This window comes from Mesocricetus auratus, unplaced genomic scaffold (assembly GCF_017639785.1).
Source record: "Mesocricetus auratus isolate SY011 unplaced genomic scaffold, BCM_Maur_2.0 Super-Scaffold_100007, whole genome shotgun sequence".
Taxonomy (NCBI): Eukaryota; Metazoa; Chordata; class Mammalia; order Rodentia; family Cricetidae; genus Mesocricetus; species Mesocricetus auratus.
In genome coordinates, this window is record NW_024429191.1 from 12978151 (window position 1) to 12999412 (window position 21262).

The 21262-nt window shown below is 42.0% G+C and overlaps 1 protein-coding gene across 6 annotated transcripts in view; it reads left to right on the forward strand.

Annotated features, from left to right (window-relative positions):
* Fbxw11 (F-box and WD repeat domain containing 11) overlaps positions 1-21262 on the forward strand; it is a 100353-nt gene that overhangs the window by 5193 nt on the left and 73898 nt on the right. For 2 of the 6 annotated variants that reach the window (XM_013114794.3, XM_021228315.2), the window contains exon 2: positions 6413-6556. The exons of the other annotated variants lie outside the window; for them this stretch is intronic. The gene's annotated coding sequence lies outside the window, so the exon portion shown is untranslated. The remainder of the gene's footprint in view (positions 1-6412; positions 6557-21262) is intronic. 6 annotated transcript variants of the gene reach the window in all.

Genomic DNA, 21262 nt, shown 5'->3' on the forward strand with positions numbered 1-21262 from the left:
TTTTCAGATTTCACTGGAAAGAATGCAAACTGCACCACAATTCAGTGCATCACATGGAATTGGGAGCATGAGCTGATGTATAGGCACTCCTTAGGAAGCATTCATAAGAGCTGCAGATTGACAGAGAGATGGCTAGTTTCTCCCATGAAAAGATAGCAAAATGCTGCTAACAGTTTAAGAACACAGCCAGTGGGGTAAGGGTGGCAGCCAACAAGCCCAACTACCTACCTAAGTTTCATTCCGTAGGACTCATAGAGGAAGGAGAGAACAAAACTCCAGAAAGCATCTCCCACACCAACACATGCATTCAGCATATAAATAAGGGTAATTTTAAAGAAGTTTAAGGATTAGCTAGATGGTGGCCCACACTTTTAGTCCCAGCAAAGGGAGGCATATCTCTGAGTTTGTGGCTAGTGTGGTCTACAAAGTGAGTTCTAGGACAACTAGGGCTACATAGAGAAACTCTGTCTTGAAAAAACAAACAAAAAAAGTTTAAGGCTGATAATTCTGCCTCATGGATTTGAGTGAAACTTGACTGGTTCTGCTGCTGTGTTACTAGCTGTTGAAAGAGTTCTCTCTGCGAGGGACATTACATGAGTCATTTCCTTTTGTTTTTATCTCTTTTTTAAATTTTATTTTCTATGCATTGGTATTTTGTCTGCATTCATGTTTTTGTGAGGGTGTTGGATCCCTTGGAACTGTAGTTACAGACAGTTGTGAGCTTCCATGTGGGTGCTGGGAATTGAACCCAGGACCTTTGGAAGAACAGCCATTGCTCTTAACCGCTGAGTCATCTTTCCAGCCCTTGTTTTACATTTCTTAAGTGAATGAAGTAGACAGATTAAAATATAGTGGTCCTTATTAAGAAGTATAGGCAGAGCCGGGCGTTGGTGGCGCACGACTTTAATCCCAGCAGAGGCAGGCGGATCTCTGTGAGTTCGAGGCCAGCCTGTTCTACAAAGTGAGTTCCAGGACAGCCCCCAAAGCCAGAGAAACCCTGTCTCGAAAAACCAAAAAAAAAAAAAAAAAAAAAAAAAAAAAAAAAGTATAGGCAGGCTGAAAAACTGATAGGTAAATTGTTTCTCTGTTTTTTGGTTCAGTTCTTTTCCTTAGTGAGGCAAATCAGATTTTTTAGTGAATCTATCAAGAAATTACCTGTCTGCAGCTATCCCCTCATTGCTCTCTGGTGGCTGCTAACTCACCAAATGAGCATAAATAGATGTGGGTTTCAGGCCCAAATGATATAAACCACATGTGTTTGTTTATGGGATCTTTGACCTGTCTAAAGAAGCCTTGGCTCTAATATATAATCTGTCTAAGGATTTGCAGTAGGCTAAATGTCCTTCAGATTTGACAAGGATGGCCCGGACTGCTGTAGTCTGTCCTTTAAGTAGAGATCTAGCTCAGAATACTCACCAGGTCATTGACACTTAAGTTCCTAGACCCAAACACATGTGGCCATTGGGCAGTGCTTTTGGGTCTGTGGCCTGCTTTTCTAGGCCTGCTGACTCTGCTTCCATCCCACTTCCAATCCGCTTGCCTCCTCCACTTCCTTTCTCTTTGAATCTGTCTCCCTTCAGCCTTTCTTCCTGCTTTCTTCCTCTGCTATACTCAGCCAGAGTCAAGGGATCCTGGTTCTGCATACTCTGCTCACACTCTTCTGTTGTCAGACTCATAGAAACCGCCTTGAGTACATCTTTTGAAGGCAGCTGCTGTTTACTGAAGGAACTCCATCCTTGAGCAGCCTCTGGCCAAATTGGCTTAGGTCACATCTCAGCAATCTTCCCTTCTGCTTATGCTGATAAACCTCTGTCAGCCCAGGAGACATAATGGAGGCCACCTCTTTGATGTCAGTTTGTATGGTGCTGGCAGATACTATCTTGTTTGGCTGCTTAGCACAATGTTTGTAGACCAATCCTTAAATGAGTAGTCTATGCTTATACGGTAGTTACGTGTTTGTGTCCCCATTGAATGATAAGGTCTTCTTGTGGCCCTTCCTCTGGCCACAGCTTCTTCACGTACACAGTGCGCTTTTGTAATAGCTGTTGGTTCAATGGTGACCTCTTCTCTGTATCTTAGCCATCTTCATGTCTGGGAAACTGCACCTGTTACAAATTCTCCTAACAACCTTAACTTTATGGAGCCTATACATTATTCTGAATGTTACGCAGAATTGCAATTGTGTCGAAACACTCATGCCAGAAGTTAACAGCTATGATCCTTTTACTCCTTCACTGGGTGCTAAGTGTGTGGTGCTGGTGGCTGTTTATTAATTTAAATTAATGTTAGGGGTTTTTAGTACTATGATACCTTTTAAGATTTTCCTCTAATAGCTGTAACACAAAGATGTACATAAAAGAAGAGGACTGGTGAGGGAAAATGGAAGTTGGTGTGTGGCTCACATGACTTGGATAGACATTTAACCATTATGTACAGACCTACATATATACAGATTGACTTAAAAGCATCCTAGACTGGTGATTAGTCAAGAAATGAGGAAGCCACGATATTTTTCTGTCTGTTGGTGAGAACAGTTGATAAGCTGCAAGGGTTTCCTGACCTTAAAAAAATTGTGATTTAACTAGGAGAAAGGGCATAGGCTGCAGGGTGAAAGCCCTGATTTTCTATCACAGCTGTGCACTTGCCATGTGACCTTAGAGGAAGCTTTGTTGTGGCTAACTGTACACACAGAAACCCGGCTATCTTTCTCAACTATTTGGAAGACTTGTATATGAATTGACTTTGCAGAGAGGACAGCATTACTAACTACCTGCAAGTGTAGGGTCCCTTTTTAATTTTAATATTTGAGAGTGTTATTAAGTTGTCCAGACCATAGTCAAACTCATAGTCTTCCTGTGTCTGTCTCCCTAGTGCTAGGATTATGGGTGTATACCACAACACCTGGATGGATGCTTCTTTTTAAAAAACATTTTATTGCTGTGTATGCATATGCATGAAGTATATTTGTGTGTGCCAGTGTGTATGTGACTTACTGTGTGTGACTGTGTGTATGAGAGCAAGTGTTGTGAATGCCATGGTGTTTGTGTGGAGGTCAGAGAACAACTTTGTGGAGTCATTTCTGCCCACATTTTGTGGCTCCCAGGGATTGACCTTGAATTGCTAAGCTTACATGGCAATGTGGTTTACCAGTGGAACCATCTTTCACACCCTGATTTTTTTTTATTTATAAATTTTTTTTATTTGCTTTAAAAACTTTGAGACAGGCTTTCACTTCATAACTCAGATTAGCCTTGAATTTACTATATAGCCCAGGCTGGCTCAAACTCTATGTCCTCCTGTTGAGTCTTCCCAAGTGCTAGGATTTTAAGTGTGTGCCACCATGGCAAGCCTTCAGGAACCTACATCTTATAAAGCAAAATCAGAACAGATGGTGTGAGAAAAATTAGCTTTTTTTCCCTCATGATTTGTGCATGCGTTTATTCGTAAAGCTATATACATGTATGTACATTTATTTTTAGATGCCTAATGTTCAGTTGCTTTTAGCCCATAGATGGGATGAATCATTCTTTGATGGAAATAATAACATTTTACACTGTCCACAATGGTTTGGAAAATATGGGAGAGGTACCATGATGTGTAGTGGGAACGTGTAGCTGGTCCAATCAGACCTTTGCCGCAGCTACAGAGACAATCCCTACCTCCATCCCAGCCCTGTGTTGGGTATCCCAGTAGAAAGAGACTGGTGGTTAGTGTATGTGAGCATTGAATATTCTGAATAATGTTTCATTGGTTTATGGGGTTCTTTGAAATGAAGAGTTTTGATTCTTGGCAAAGCACCAGGTGATTTTGACCATTAACTGAATAGCAAGCTTTCCTTCCGGGTTGAATTATTAATTGAATTAGTTGACAATGGGGGAAAACCTGTTGGTCAAGAATGAGCTTGTTACCTTCTGTTAAGTTTCTGCTTGATCACAATTGCTTAACAGGAAGTTTGTCTTTGTAGGCAAATGAGAGACAGACTAGGAGGACCTGACAATCCAGGTGGTGTCTCTAACCTTGGCTTTACTGTTTTAACAAATGTTAAGTTTTGTGTAGAGTTCTGTGTCAGCAGGAAGATTGTTTAGGAAATTCCCTCTCATGGTTAGGCAACATAAAGGCCTTCTTCACAGGCCAGAGTGCAGTGAGGTAGAATTTGGGACTTTAGCAGAAAAATGTAGGGAAAAAGGGGAAACTTGCTAGCTTGTGAGTGGAGAAGTGTGCAGATACTGTGGATGTGGGAGAAGCCTCTCGACAGAAGGAAGAGCCTAATTGTGGCCTCTACATAACACCTGTGGACTTTTTAAGGAGCCAAGGTGAGAGAGCCTTTAGCTGCTTTTAAGAACTGACAAAAAGTTATACTTTGGTTGTCTGAGAAGAGACAGGGAGAAGTCAGTCCTCACTTTCTTAGCCTTCACCTGTTAATCTTCCTCAAAGCTTGCTGCCCGCTAGGCATTTGAGAGGTTCTTCTTTTGAAGGGAAGGGTGAAAAATTAACTCACCAGTATAAGGAAAGGCCAGAGGGTTGAATACTGTGAGAAACTTTGAGTTGGCTGGGCAAGTGCTTGTTTGCTGTGTCCTGTCCTGCAGCGTGGATGGAAGTTGCATTTTGAAGAAGGAGAGTATTTTGTTTTAGCAACTAGCTACCAGCATAGTTCACTGGATACTTTTGTCACACCGGGATTTCCAGTTTAATTAATTAAGACAAGGTTTCATGTATTGCAGGCTGGCCTTGAATTTGCTATGTAGCCACAGATGCCCTTGAACTCCTGATACTCTAGCTTCTACATCTGGAATCCTGGCCTTACAAGGATGTGCACCAGGTTAATGAAGTGACATGGACAGACCCTAGGACAGCAGCTCTCAACCTGTGGGTCAAGAACCCTTTGGGGATTGAATGACCCTTTCATGGGAGTTGCCTTAACCCATCAGAAAACACAGATATTTACATTACAATTCATAGCAGTAGCAAAATTAGTTATGAAGTAGCAATGAAAATAATCTTATGGTTGGGGATCAGCACAACATTAGGAGCTGTATTAAAAGGTCACAGCATTGAGAAGGTTGGGGACCACTTCCCGAGGACTTTGAATGCTAGGCAAGCCCTTTGCCAAGTGAGTCACCTCCTCAGCCTTCAATTCATTCTTGACTCAGTAACATCAACTAGTGAGGAACAACTTGAACTTTTTTTTTGGCATGGAGCTTCACTTTCGTGCTTTCTTTAAGTTGTGAGAACTGCAGTGTTTGCATCTGATCACTGTGGTGCAGTCCCTCAGATAGGCATTCAGTTCCTTCAGTGTCCAGAGTGCTATAGTCAGCATGACTGTCTTCATCCCCTGTGGACTGTTGCTGCATCTTAGAAGTCAGAGTTCAGAAGGGTTAGAAATTCTTTATCAGGAACTTGCTTGCTGCTAAAAGGGAACTAAGGCACCTTTATGATGTGTTTTGCTATGACATTAATGCTTGGAACCTTGCAATTGCATGCCTCTTTTTGGTAATGGGCCTTTGAATGTGGAATAATCTGGAGTTTTCTCGTTGCCTTAAAGCCTTGTGAGAGTATTTGTGTCTTCTGTCCTGAAAATCATGGGTTTTCTGACCCTTATCCTCAGTGGCAGTTGTTCTTTATAAAAATGGCATGGCTTCACCTCCCATAGAAGGGACTTGGGAGACATTCTTGAATTAAATATGCCCATCAGCTGCCCATAGGTATTTAATACTGCAGAGGCATATTGAGTCTTCATGTTCTCTCTGTCCATCCTGTTTAGTGTCTGTTCTCTTTTTGTTATAGTTTGTTAGGATCTGCAGTCTAGCGGGAAAACTCATGGTAGAAAAAGAATGTTAATAGAATTTGGATGGGCTGTAATGTTTATGGATATCATCTTGTAAATTATTAATGTTCTTTATTGTCTCTTTGGTTTACCTGATGATCAGCGTTGTGGGGTATTGCCTCTAGTGAACCTGTCATGGTTAAGAATGATCTGTATTCTGGTTGGATATCAAGGATTTGAGTAATATATGTAGGTTTGATGCCTTTTCAGCAGCAAACCAGATTTCTTTGATAGGTGTGTCAGTAAATATTGGGAGATTTTTGAACCCTCACTTATTTTCATTTTGATCGGGGGCAGTTTATGTTGGATGGTTAAGTGAGTTTTTAGTTGCTCTCATTTGTAGATTGTATGCTATTTATCATGAGTAAATATTAACATTAGCTGTATTTCATTATTTGTCATGTAGAATCCTTCTCTCAATGCTGGGTTGAGGGTTACTGCCCCAGGCCCTTCATGTCCAAGGTCTGTGCCTCAGATCCACCATTCCATCCATCCATCCATCCATCCATCCGCCTTTCTTCCATTCTTGGTGGCTGTTTGCTGCTGGTGCCATGGTGGGTGTATGGATTGCTCTCTGTCTTTCAACAGTTACCGAAGTGCATGTTTGGGATTTTGTTGAAGAAAGCTGGATACAGTCTTGGAAGATGCTTGACCGCTGTCTTTTCTCAGACTAGTCTGAAAGGGGATGTCCCGTTCAGTCAGTGGTGGATCTGAAGTGCAGAGTACTTCCAGGTAAGCCTCGACTCACCCTGTGTTGTGTTGTTTTGTGGGACTCACTGAAAGAAACTTTAAAAAAGTCTTGTTAGAGTTAGGTATTGTGACTCACCTTTTCTTTTTCCTTTGCTGGGGAACGGAAGATAAGTTGGATATTTGTGCTTAGTATAGTGTGTATGTGGGTCAGTGAAGGGGCTGTAAAAACTGTATAAGTGGTCGGGGGCGGTGTGGTGACACGCCTTTAATCCCAACACCTGGGAGACAGAGGCCATTGGATCTCTGTGAATTCAAGGTCAGCCTGTCTACAGACTGAGTTCCAGGACAGCTAGGACTATACAGAGAAACCCTGTCTCGAAAAAGCAAAAGAAACAAAATAAAACAAAAAACACCACCACCAAAAAAAAAAACCAACAACAACAACAAAAAAACCCAAAAACTGTAAATGTAAGCAGTACAGCTATAGCTTAACTATTTAGCCTGAACCTCAATAGAGAGTAACAGGGATTTGAGGGGTTCTGGGGAGTTAGTTCATAAAACCATTTTGAGACATTTTCTTCTGTGCTTTATTGTTGCTGCCAGGCCAGGTTATTTTTTGCAGATCCCATGTAAAGCAGCAGTCTGTCTTGAGGACTCTAGAGGCTCTTCCCAGGAAGATGAGCTCCATAGCTGCTGTTGGAGCATTGCTAACATCTTGGCACTGTCAGTAGGCACTGGGCGTGGGTTTTTATTGGTACGGGCTTCACTTGGATTTTAGATAGTGGAATGAGGCTCAGAAAGAAGTACTGAGGAGTACAACTAATAAATGGTAGAGCTGAATTCAGGCTTGGACCTTTATGTCCAGAGAAGCTTGAACTTAAGCCTTTGGATTTTCACTTTTTTTTTTAAGAGAGACAGAGAGAGAGAGAGAGAGAGAGAGAGAGACAGAGAGACAGAGAGAGAGAGACAGAGACAGAGAGACAGAGACAGAGAGAGAGAGACAGAGACAGAGACAGAGAGACAGAGAGTGTGTGTGGGTGTATGTGGATGCTCATTGTATATGTTGCATGGGTGAGGGTTATGTGGAGGCCAGGTTGATGGCCAGTGTCTTTCTCAGTAGCTCTTCCTTCCTGTTTTTAAGACAGAGTCTCCTGATGAACTCTAGCTTACTGATTCTGCTACACAGGGCAGCAGACAAATGATCAGATATGTGTGCCACTTCAGGCTTTGAGGGGACTTTTATTTATTTTCGGTGTTTTAAAAAATAATTAACTTTCATTTTAGGTAAATTGGTGTATTGGCTGCATGTATGTCTGTGTGAGGGAACTGGAGTTACACAGTTGCGAGCTGCCATGTGGGTACTGGGAATTGAACCAGGGTTCTCTGGAAGAGCAACCAATGCTCTTAACTACTGAGCCATCTCTTCAGCCCTTTGATGTTGTTTTAGTTTATATGATTCAACTCAGGTCCTCATGATTGTGCAGCAGGCACTTCATTGACTGAGCTGTCTCTCCTCAGCTCCTCACAGTGGATCTTCACTTGAAGAATACATGCTGTTCGTGGTTTGGCTTGGTATTTTTTCCTAGTCAGGGTTACTATTTCTGTGATGAAATATCAAGATCAAAAGTTGGAGAGGAAAGGGTTTATTTGCTTTACATCTCCATCACTGTTCCTCATTGAAGGAAGTCAGGGCAGAGCCTGGAGGCAGGAGTTGATGCAGAGGCCATGGAGGGATGCTGCTCACTGGCTTGTTCCTCATGGCTTTCTCAGCTCCCTCCCTCCCATCTCTCCCTCCCTCCCATCCCTCCATCCCTCCCATCCCTTCATTCCTCCCATCCCTCCCTCCCTCCCATCCCTTCATTCCTCCCATCCCTCCCTCCCTCCCATCCCTTCATTCCTCCCATCCCTTCATTCCTCCCATCCCTCCCTCCCTCCCATCCCTTCATTCCTCCCATCCCTCCCATCCCTTCATTCCTCCCATCCCTCCCTCCCTCCCATCCCTTCATTCCTCCCATCCCTTCATTCCTCCCATCCCTCCATCCCTCCATATTTTGGTTTTTCGAGACAGGGTTTCTGTGTGTAATAGTCCTGGCTGTCCTGGAACTTGCTTTGTAGACCAGGCTGGCTTCTAACTCAGTAAGATCTGCCTGCATCTGCTTACTGAGTGCTGGGATTAACCAATCCCCAGCCTTTATTATTATTATTATGTGTCCAGCCTGCTTTCCTATAGAACCCAGGACTACCAGTGTGAAGTAGCCCCACTCTCAATGGTCTGGGCCTTCCCTCATCAATCACTAATTAAGAAAAAGTCACCGGTTCATGCTGTTGAATGGCTCTTTTTAAATTACTATTAAAAATAGGCCCTGAAAGCTGGGCGTTGGTGGCACACGCCTTTAATCCCAGCACTCAGGAGGCAGAGGCAGGCGGATCTCTGTGAGTTTGAGGCCAGCCTGGTCTACAGAGTGAGTCCAGGACAGTCTCCAAAGCAATACAGAGAAACCCTGTCTCAAAAAACCAAAAAAAAAAAAAAAAAAAAGGAAAAGCCAGACAGACTTGCCAACAGTCCTATTTTATCTGAGGTATTTTTCTCAGTGGAAGCTCCTTCCTGTCCAGTGATTTTGACTTGTAACAGGTTGACATAAACTAGTAGCATACTATTTTAGTCATTTCTGGTGCTCTGCTTGCTTTCTGAAAATTCAGCAGATCTTTATTCAGTTCTTGGGTTGAGTATAAAAGTAATTAAGGAGCATAAGAGAGGCACAGTACATTAAGATGCAGTGTGCTGTGTACAAGGAACTCTAGTGAAGTCAACCCTGTATCTTTCTCATTCCTCCTTAGTGTTTATTGCTTTAGTCAAGTAGCACATAGTGCAAATGCATACACTTCTTTTGACCTGTAATCTGTCAGCCTGACAGGTAGACATTGTTTGAAAACACAACTTTTTCATTATTTAACATTTCTTTTAGATTGCCTACACCCTATACTGTTTGAAAGTTTTCTGTTATAGACTGATATTGTGAATTGTTTGGATTTCTTTGCATTTGATAATATTCTAGGTAAGCATTTTCCAAACCACCTTTAGAGTTGTGGTGGGCTGCAGTAGCAGAAAGAAGAGCAGGTGATAGTGGGCACTTGCTCTCTATGATGATAAATTGAGTTACTTTTTAGATATGAACTCATTGTTACAATAACCTGATGAGGTGCTGGGCGGTGGTAGCGCACACCTTTAATCCCAGCACTTGGGAGATAGAGGCAGGTGGATCTCTGTTAGTTCCGAGGCTAGCTTGGTCTACAAGAGTGAGTTCCAGGATAGGCTCCAAAGCTACACAGAGAAACCCTGCTTCAAAAGCCAAAAACAAACAGCAAGAAAAAACTGTTGATAAGAACTCTTAGTGCTTCATTGCTGAGGGCGTCAATGCAGAGTAGTTAAGTAATGTGCTCAAGAGAGAGATTAGAGAAATCCAGGTTTCTGAGGATGTGCCTCTATCCTTTGTGCTCTTGTTTAGAGCAACATCTGGTCACAGGTACACAGGCAGAAATCTCTGACGCTGTATCCAATTTTCCTACTTTTAGAAATCATTGAAGCTGGATGTGGCAGCCCGTGAGCCTACAACCCCAGTTTTGGGAGACTGGCTGTGAGTTCCAGGCCAGCCAGGACTGTAGAGTGTGATACTGTTTCAATAAAAAATCAAAAGGACCATGCGATGGTGGTAGTGCAAGCCTTTAATCCCAGCACTCCAGAGGTAGAGTCAGGCGGATCTCTTGAGTTCGAGGCCAGCCTGGTCTATAGGGCTATTCCAGGACAGCCTCTAAAACAATACAGAGAAACCCTGTCTTGAAAAACCAAAAGCAAGCAAGCAAACAAACAAACAAAAAAAGGAAGCAATTGTTGAATGTCTGTTTCTACCTGTCTGTTAAAGTCTAGCCTTCAGGTTCCATTAGCCATCCAGACTCTCCCTTTCCCAAGCAAACCCCAGTAGTGAGTTTGATCATCTTTCAGAATAGCGCTGTGTGGTAAACTCTGACATGGCCAAGATGTTTGAAATCTGTTCTCTTCAGTATAGCAGTCAGTAATCGTCAAAGTGTTTGCTTCCTGCTTTTTGTGTTTGAGATTGGGTTTTGACCCATAATCATGGTTTCATTGAGTTTGTGATCTTCCTGTGTAGTCCTCTGGATTGCTGGAGTTACAAGTGTGTGCCAGTGTACTGGTGTATGTGACACTTTGGAAATTTATATTTATATTTAAATAGGGACATGTAATTTTAGAATTTGTTATCATCCAAGGTGATGTCTTTACCATGCTCAGAAATCTGACCCATTCAGTGTGTTCAAAGTGCATCTTTATCCTAGGGATGGGGTAACATCAGTAGCTTTACCATGCCATTGTGTTAGACCAGAAACTAATTTATAATTTTACAGTGATAATACATATGTTTGCATGTTTAGTATATTATTTTCTTCTCTCTTTTGAGACAGGGTGCATGTAGCTCAGGCTGGCCTTGAACCCTCTAGCTAGCTGAGGATGGCCTCAAACTAGTGATCTTTCTGTATCTACTTTGGGTATGCTGAGGATTACAGGCATGTACAACTACACTGTTTTTGTTGTTGTTGTTGTTGTTAGTGGGGATCAAACTCAAGGCTTTTGTGCATGCTACACAAGTACTCCACTGAGCTATATCCCAGCCTTAGTATACTCTTTAAAATAAAAAGACAGGATTTCTCTGTATAACTTTGGGTGTCCTGGAACTCACTCTGTTGTAAGCTGACCTCCAGCTCACAGGCCAAGAGAGTGTTGGGATTAAAGGCTGGTCTGGAGCGCACATAGATCCACCTGCCTCTGCCTTTCAAGTACCCGGATTATAAGGTGTGGGCCACCACTGCTGCCCTGACATTTGTTATATTTGTTAGGTACTAATTTTATATACTAGTTTAATTCAGAAGGGCCTGCAGATTCCAGCCAAAATGACTATAACATTCTCTTGCTGTAGGTAAAGTGCCTAGAAGGTCACCTCATAGACCCAATTTGTTAAGATGTCTGCTGGATGGGTAGAGAGAACTTTTCTTGGTTTGCTGTAGAGTGGATTTCTTGATGGCAAAACCTCACTTTCCAAACCCTTTTCTAGTTAAGGCATTTGGGGTTTCTTGGACTTTACTCTTCCTTTTACCCCCTTTCTTTGTTTTTGGTTTGAGATGGGCTTTTGTATGTAGCCCAGGCTGGGTAGGAACTGTGTGCCTCCATCATTCACACTCAGTGCTGGGGTTATGGCTGTGTGCCACCACAACCTGCTTCAGAGCATTAGCTTTTAGGTTACTTAGCATAGTCAGCTTGAATGTACTTTTGACTTAGAAGTCTGCGAGGTTTTAGTTTTTTTTTTTTCTTTCTTTCTTCCTTTTTTTTTGGTATGTGTATTATTGTGTAGTCATGTGTATATGCATGCTCATATGTACGTCTATGTGTTCATGCAGAGGCTGGAAGCTGACGTCAGATGTCTTTATTCGTTGCTCTCCACTTTACTTACATGAGTTCTTATTACAGTGTACTTCATTGAATCCAGAACTCATGTATTGGCTAGTCTTAGTTTTAGTTAGCCAGCTTGCTCCAAGGATCTGGTTTCCACCTCCCTAGTCTTGGAAGGCCACACCCACTTGTGCTGGGAATCTGATGCCCCTCCTCCAGCTTGTAGGACAAGAATTTTTCCTCTGGGCCATTTATTTCCCCAGCCCTGGCTCCTGGTTTTGCATGAGTTCCTTTGTCATTGCTGTGACCCGTTTTCTGTCCATTTTCTACTCTTAAGGAGATAGTTGACTTACTAAGTTTATGTAACTTGACCATGGAGTTTGCTGTAAATAGGAGCATACTCGTAGGACCACATACCCTATAGTACATTCTCCTTGCATTACAACATGTTCAGTGGAGCTTGTTTTTAGTCTACTGCGTCATTACTTTCATTTTATTTTCTTTCTGTTCTTGAAGTAGAAAAGATAGCACAAGTGAATTGGTATTTTGGGAAGTTAGCTTGGCAAGTGGATGCACAGTGAAGAAAGAGACTGAAGACAGAGATCTGTTTGGATCTTAGTGGACAGGGATAAAAGTGAGCCAAAGTGATTGGGGGGGTGCTATTGTAACAGTTATACAGAGTTTAAGGATTGGTTTTAGTAGCGTGGAAATTGAGAAATAATTATTAGTTATAGATTTTTCTCTTGTCTTGGGTAGATAGATGCTTGCTTTCTTCCTCAGGATGGGTGATACTGTAGTAGAGCTCAAGATGAGGAGAGAAAGAATAAACTATGCTGCCTGAGAGTAACAATGAATTTGATTTGCCTAGAGATGAGAAAATCTAAGGGTAGAGGAATCTATATGTAATATTATTGTGAGCTCACCAAATAGAGAAATTTGGGAGACTTTGCCTTGGTATAGCTGACTTTTATTAATAGAATTATGAGATTAGTCAAACACAGAGTGTGTCTGGGAATGTACAGGGATGGGCTGTGATGTAGGCCAGGAGGTATGGTTACACCTCTCTCACCCTGATTTCCTAACAGCCTCCTGGTTCCTGTTCCCAGTTCCAGATGACACCATCATATTCAGTTGCCATCTTCTCTCTTACTCTAACTGGCTGATAATAGAGGCACAGTTTTTTGTACTTTTAAAAAAAGATGTATCTATTTGTTATGTATACAGTGTTCTGCCTGCATGTAACCCTACAGGCTAGAAGAGGATACCAACCATATTACAGATGGTTGTGAGCCACCATGTGGAAGAATGGGTAGTGCTCTTAACCCCTGAACCATCTCTCCAGCCCAAGGCACAGTTTTTAAAGTATTTGCAAAAAGTCACTGCACATCCTTGATTCATTCGTACAATTTCAGTTCTACACCTGGTTATTAAACCAAGAGAAAAGTCACTTGAGCAGAGACAGAAAAGAGATGCTGCCCTCCTCACCAGCCTCAGTTCTGAGTGCCTCTTCCTTTTCCTAGCTCTGGTATTTTTAAAGACTTTTAACATCACAACATGAAGCCTAAATACAAGCCAGCTATTTTACCTACTTGTCAGTTACAGAAACAGCTGTCCCAGTGCTGGAGTCAAAATTAGCTGTGTTAGAATAATTGAGATGCTGTATTGGTCTCTAGTGCAGCACTTCCTTCAGGAAGTTAATTTTGAGTTTCCCTGTGTAGTTTATGCTGGCCTCAATTTCACCATTCTTTAGGGGACTTAAAAAAGATTTATTTTGCCTTTAATCCCAGCACTCGGGAGGCAGAAGCAGGCGGATCTCTGTGAGTTCGAGGCCAGCCTGGTCTACGGAGCGAGTTCCAGGACAGCCTCCAAAGCCACAGAGAAACCCTGTCTCGAAAAACCAAAAAAAAAAAAAAAAAGATTTATTTTTAATTTTATGTATTTGGGTGTTTTGCCTATATGTATATGTATTGCATGTGTGTAGTGCCTGTGGAGGCCAGAAGAGGAGTTAGAGATGGTTATGAGCTGCCACATGGGTTCTGGAACTAACTGAACATGGGTCCTCTGCAAAGAGTATCAAGTGTTTCTAGCTGCTTATTTATTTCTTCATACTTTCTTGAGGGATTTTTTAAATGAAGTGAGTTAATATACATTTTTAAAAGATTTATTTATTTATTATACATATAGTATTCTGCCTGCACCACGTCTTATTATAGATGGTTGTGAGCCACCATGTGGTTGCTGGGAATTGAACTCAGGACCTTTGGAAGAGCAGTCAGTGCTCTTAACCTCTGAGCCATCTCTCCAGCCCCCTCTTGAGGGATTTTTAACTTAACTTTTTAATTACATGCTACTTTAACTTTAATTACTTAAGACTGAAGGAGAGGCCATCAGTACTTGACACATTTTAAAGTAGATTATATGTATGTGTGGTATGAACCATAAAGTGCATAGTGCAAAATAAAATGCAAGGCTCTTGTTCTACAGTTGTGCATTCTCTTTCTTTCTATGTTCACATAATTTCTTATTACTAATGTTTTTGTTATTATTGTAGTTGTTTTGAGATGAGGGTCTCACTGTGGAGTCCTTGCTAGCTTGGAACTTGCTATATAGCTTGGCTTTGAACAAACTCTCAGAGATCTGCCTGCCTCTGCCTCATGAGTGCCAGTATTAAAGGCATGCTCTATCATGCATAGTTTGAACCTTTAAAAATTATGTGTATTTTTTTTTTTCTTCCATGGGGAAGCCAGAAAAGTGCATTGGATCCCCTGGAACTGTGGTTATAGACAGTTGTGAGTCACCATATGGGTGCTAGGAATTAAATCCAGGTCTCTGTGTTTTAACTGCTGAGCCATCTGTCTAGTCCCTGAATCTTACCTATTTTAATGTAAAATATAATGTGATCATTTTGCATTATCAGTTCCCAAAGGGCTCCCATTACTTTGAGGAGTATGCTGTAGTTTGTGTAACTAGTTTGGGATGATGGGTGGTATGTGGGTCATTTCCATTCTTTTTGTTATAACATAATGCTACAAAAGTAATTTTGTGAATATGCTACTTCACATATGAAGTAGTGTATGCATCTTTAAGGGAGATTCTGAGGAGGAGGTGAGCTATGTAGGTACTATGAAAGATCTGGCCCTGGGTGGAGGATTAGTTCAGTGGCTTGCCCAGCATGTGCAAAGACTTGAATGTTGTCTACAGCATTGCACCTAAAGCAGGCTTTGCCTTGGGCTGCATTTATAGGTTCCTGAGTCTCTATGGTGGTAAGTGGCCTTTAAACGGGAAGTTTTAAAAATTGTTGTCTTCCTCCTCCCTGTCCAGCCCCCAAACCAGGGTTTTCTGCTAGCTCGGTAGTTGCTCTAGCATTGAGGTAAGCCTCTTTTTTTTTTTTTTTTTTGGTTTTTCGAGACAGGGTTTCTCTGTGGCTTTGGAGGCTGTCCTGGAACTCGCTCTGTAGACCAGGCTGGCCTCGAACTCACAGAGATCCGCCTGCCTCTGCCTCCCGAGTGCTGGGATTAAAGGCGTGCGCCACCAACACCCGGCGAGGTAAGCCTCTTCTTGACTTTGCATGAGAAATAGCATATGCACATAGAGTTGGGAGTCAAACAAGGGAAGCAATCACCTGGGGTCAGCAATCATCTTGGACCACGTTGGCATCTTTTTCTCCCTTATTTTCCTCCCCCATCTCCTCCTTTCTTACCCTGGTACAAATCTTTCCTATGTTGCAAAAATATGTGAAAGTAGGTTGTAAGCATTTAGTATTGTTGCCTCCAAATTTGTACTTGGTTGTCTCTTTTCTTACTGTCTTCATTTAGAACAGGCTATTATTTATTTTTCCCTTTTTCCCCTCTGACTTCTCGGGAGAGCTTTACACTTATTTGTGCAGCGATGTGCAGCATTCTGCATTCATTTGAATATTTCCTCATGGTGTCATTTAACTTGCTTCTTTAGCTTTTGCACTTCCTATAAACTGGAGCTGTGGTGAGTTGCATCCAAGCTAAGCTTTTGGTAGGAATACTTTATCATAGGAGAAATGTATCTCATATCAAATCACATCACGAGGCATTACATTGTCCCTTGGTTAAGGTGGTAGCATCCAGATCTCTGTAATAATTGCAGTTTTCTCCTCTGCTCTTGGTGAGTTTGTCTGCAGGACATTGTTTGGTACCTTGTAACAGTCTTACTCCTCACCTAGAGACTGCAGTATCCCAACCAAGAAGTCTCTCATTATAGTAGAATTACAAAATTGTGGTCTCGTTGTCATTCTTTTTCTGTTTATTAGCTAATGTTCACAGAACTAGCCTGATTTTTCTACCTCTCTATGTGTGCCACGGTACTCTCGTGGGCTTTTGTTTATTCAGTGTGTTAATAGTCAATTACCATCTTTACTCATTCTCAGTGTCCCAGATTTGGCTAATGAGAGCCCTTTCTAGGTAGATCCCACTTTTCTTTTGATGGCGTCCCTATCCCCACCCCCACTCCCATCTTTATGTATTTCCTGGCATTTTTGGATCAGATTATCCCAGGTCGACACTGGCTTTTTTTTGGGGGGGCGTGTATTTCTAGAAACTATTTGTTGTCACTGTTTGTAGACTCTTATGGTAGACAGGGCTAAGAAACCATGAGTTCATGTTCTCATTCAAATTTAATATTACAGTTTCCTCCCTGTGATCTTGCTAGTTTCCATACTGAAAAACCTAAGGGATTTTGTTAACATAATGACCATCAAATTGAGGTGCACATTGTTACATAAGTAGGTAAGTAGTTTCATTCATTCATTATTGAGCATGTCCTTTTGGTGATAGGGAACTACAGAATGGAATCAGATATGTATATTGCTTCTAGTACTTTGGAGTCTTCAATGGGGAAACAAATTTATTTGGTGTTGTGGGAGTTAGAAGGAAGACAGAAGGGGCATTTTAGTTGCTTATTTTGTGTGTGAGTATTGTTTATATGTGTGGTGTATGCATACATATGTATGTGCACAGGAGGCCTGAGGAATGTGTTGGGTGTCTTTCTCTTCACTCAGGGGGCCATGCCCTTAGTCTGGGTCTCTCAATGAGCCTGGAGTTTGTGCCTTTTGGGCTAGATTATGCTTTGGTTAAAAGCACATATAGGACACACCCAGTCTTTACATGACTGCTGGGATCTGAACTTCCAGACTTACGCTTACACAAGAATGGGTCATCTCTCCAGCAACATTCTAAAAACTACTCTTGGCAGAAATTAGTCATGGGCATAAGATGTACTGGGACAGGGGGCTGTCACAGCAAAGGTAGCCAGAGGACAATGGCTAGAAGGCCATCTTATCTTGTTTTCTTTTAAGTATTAAGTTTTAGATTATGTTGTATTTTATGCATGTGAGTGTTTTGTCTTCATATATGTATGTGCACCACGTGTGTGCCTGGTGCCCATGAAGGTCAGAAAAGGGCTTCAAATTCCCTGGAACTTGAGTTACAGATGGTGGCAAACCACCATCTGGGTCCTAGGAACTGAACCCTGGTCCTCTGCAAGAGTAAGTGCTCTTAACCAAGTGCTCTCAACCCCCCCCCCCCCATTAGTTTTTAATTATGTGCATGTGAGTACAGGTACCTGCTGTCCCTCACGTTTTTTTTTTTTTTTAATGAGACAGAGTGTAGCTATGCAGTCTGGGCTGGCCTTGAACTTACGACAGTCTTCTGCTTTGGATTGGAGTTACAGGTATGTGTCACCCATGCCTGGCAAGGGTGTGTGATTTCTATGAGGAAGGATGAGTAAGTAGGTAGTCCTATGGATTGCTTAGTGTAGCTTGAGTGAAGCAACTGAGGTAGATGATATAATACCTTGCAAAGGTAGATTATAGCGAAATCTTGGACTTCTTTTAGGTCACAAGTTACAGACTAGTCTACACACAGGCAGGAGTCTGCGGATAATTTTATTTGATCTGCACAGATTTTGAGGATTGGGACTTTGCATGCCAAAACACCCGTTTCTGGTTTTGTGTGGAAACTGGAGCTTAGTAGTTATTGGCCTTTTGAACCAGAACTTGTGCTTTCCTGTCGTTGTCCTGTTGTGCTCTCTCTCACTGTCATCTGCTGGTGCATCTGAGTTGTGACCCCTACATGGATCAGAAGACCAATGCTGTGGATGTGTACATTGGAAGTTTGACACTGCAGTATCTGTGCTTTACAGGATTATATTGCAGTCAGTTTGGAGGCTGCATTGAAACAAGAAGAACTGGAGCAGTTAATAAACTGTTGCATTATTCGAGGGAAGAAACGACAAGCTAGTAACAGATGGTGGAAGAGGAGGCAATGAGTCATTTTAGATATAGACTGGATAGAGTGTACTGGTAGATGTGAGCATGATGTGCCTATGGACTGACAAAAGAATGTAACCTCACGTTTGTGTGTGAGAGTATGAAGTACATATAGCACAGTGTGCTTGGAGGCCAGAGCAATTTCTGGGGGCTGGTTCTCTCCTTCCACTGATTCTCCTGTCTCCATCTCACCATAGGAGTGATGGAATTACTGTTGTAGTTGTGAGTCATCATGGCCAGCTCTTTTACATGAGTTCAAGGATTGAATTTAGGTCCTCAGCAAATGCAAGTGCTGTTTTACCCACTGAGCCATTGCCCAGTCTAGCCGACTGGTTCATACTTGAGAAGAGGAGCACGGGTTGAAGAAAGAAATAGGCTAGAGACAGAAGATAGATAGATGCGGGAGGGCATCCAGTAAATACTGGGATCTGCCCTAAGTTTATTGCTCAAAGTTCTTAACAACCTCAACCAAAAAGGTGGGGAAAGCAAAAGGACTTCCTTACCAATGATACAAAGAACAGACATAGTTACTTCCTTAAATCTCAAAGGATCCAGTAACTACACTTTAGATCAAATCCTCTGTTTTCTGGCCTTAGATATCTAGTAACACCTTAGATCAAGTATTCTGTTATCTAGGTAAGACATCCAGTGACCACACCTTAGGCCAAATATCCTTCAGTAGCTACTCCTTAGACCTTTAGATCTTAGGCCTTTAACCTTGAAAGAGCAAGAATAGGTTTGAACTCTCTGACCTTAACTCAGTATGGATTGGAGCCACTGCTATGGGCCCCAACAGCCATCTTGCTAGACCCGTGAATTCTTAAAAAAGTCCTGGGGTTGAAGATTTCGCCCAGTAGTAATGCTAGATCTTGCCTAAATGGGCAAGGCTCTGAGTCCAGTTCAGTCAGAACACTTCTAATCAGACAGAATCCCATGTTTCTATTGGGTATATTAGGGAACTTAGATAAGACAGCTGAGATAGATGAGTTGTGCTGTGGGTGAGCATAGGTGGGCCGAGGCGGTTTAGTTTAAGCTTCCATCCCTAAGGTAGAGTTCCATTATCATCTGTCACTTGATGGTTTGCCAGTGCCTGTCAGTCCTTGTGTGCTGGTATCGTTATTGTAGCTTTTGTTTGCTTCTTAATTAAGTTATTAGAGTTGGTGTTTAGTTAAATGTACTACTTATTTTAAGTGTAGTATTTGAGTTTTCAGAAATACCTATGTTCATGTAACCACCACCATAATCAACATATGGTTCATTTCCATGCTTTCTAAAACCTCCCTTAATTGCTTCCTTCTCCTACCGCAACCCCCAGGGTCCTGCTTTCTGTAACTGTTGGTTAATTCAGTCTGTTCTGGAGTTTCACATGGATAGAGTCATATAACATTGTATACACTGTGTACTCAGTTTTGTTCAGCATGGTTTTAAGACTAATTCATCCTTACTTCAAAAAAGCGTCTGTGTGTGCTGTTTTGTGTGAAAGTATATGCAGGTGCACAAACTGGAGGCCAGAAGAGGGAGTTTGAGCCTCTTGGCAGTGGAGTTACAGATGCCTAGCTTATTATATGGGTGCTGTAATTGAAACTGTGTTCCGCAAGATTATGCAGCAAACGTTTGTTCCCCTGCTGAGAACCATCTCCAGCTCCAAGAATTGTTTTTGTTCTAGTCCTTTTTACTGTTAGATGGTTTGCATTGCTTGATTTTGGGAATAAAGTGAATGGACATTTATTTAGACTTCTTTTGGGGATGTTTGTTTCCAGGTGGAGATGTACTTATGAGTGGAATTGTCACAGTGTGAATTCAAAGAGGAAAAATCGCCTTTTTTCTGTGATGTTGCTCTCTTTCTCTCCCCTTCCTTCCCTTCCTCTCTCCCTCCTTCACTCCCCCTCCCTCTCTCCCTACCCCCCCAGGGGCTTTTGACCTTCTTACACCATTGGAATTTATTTCCATGACCTCTTCCTCAAGTTCTGTAATGTGCTACAATGACTCAAGGAATTCAGGGAACACTTTACTTAGGGTTACTTATTTTATGAAATGATATTATAAGATTTGTTTATCTTTATTTTACAAGTATTGAGTGTGTGTGTAGTGCCTGAGGTGTCCAGAGGGGGCAGCAGATCCTATGCAACTGGAGTTACAGTTAGCTGCCATGTAGGTTCTGGGAATTGAACCCAGGTCCTCTGGAAGAACAACAGTCAGTGCCCTTAACCACTGAGGCACAGCTTTAGCCCATGAAAGGATTTCATAAAGGATGCAAATGAATGATCAGATGAAGAGGTGCAAGAGGTGGCTATTCTGACAACTCCCCTACCCCTTCCAAGAGTTCCTTACTTACATAAGCTCAGGTCTTTTTGAAAGGGCTGATCGTGGGCAGTAAGTGGTCTCTGTTCACCCCTTGTGCTTGGGATTGTAAGTTTTAGAAGCTGTTGTTTCTGGAAGGGGACAGAGGGTATAGCAGAGAATCAGGGATGAAATGTATATTTATTATACCACAAGGTGTACAGGTAGTTAGAAAAAACAAACCTTAGATCTTCCCCAAAGCGGAAACTTTTTACTTCCTCTGGCAACATATGAAAATGTCATTTGCTTTACTTCTTGTGAACATTTGCTGTTGTCCTTTAGTTTCTGTTTAACCTTGTAGTTTAACCTACGGAGTGACTAATAATGTTAATCAGCTTTCATGTGCTTATTGGCTGCTTAAATATCCTGTAAGAGTTGTGCTCTTGGGAGGCAGAGGCAGGCGGAGGCTGGTCTGGTCTACAAAGTGAGTTCCAGGACAGCCAGGGCTACACAGAGAAACCCTGTCTCGAAAAACACAAAACAAAACAAAAACTTGAGCTTGTGAAAGAACAGAAGTCTTCTAAATTAACTAAAAAAAAATCTTGATTGGTTTTATTTTGTGTTTCTAGGCTAAGGCAACACTTCATTGTATACAGTTGGTAGTACTAAGTGAGTGAGTGAGGGGAAGTTTGTTTTATGGTGAGAAGGCTGA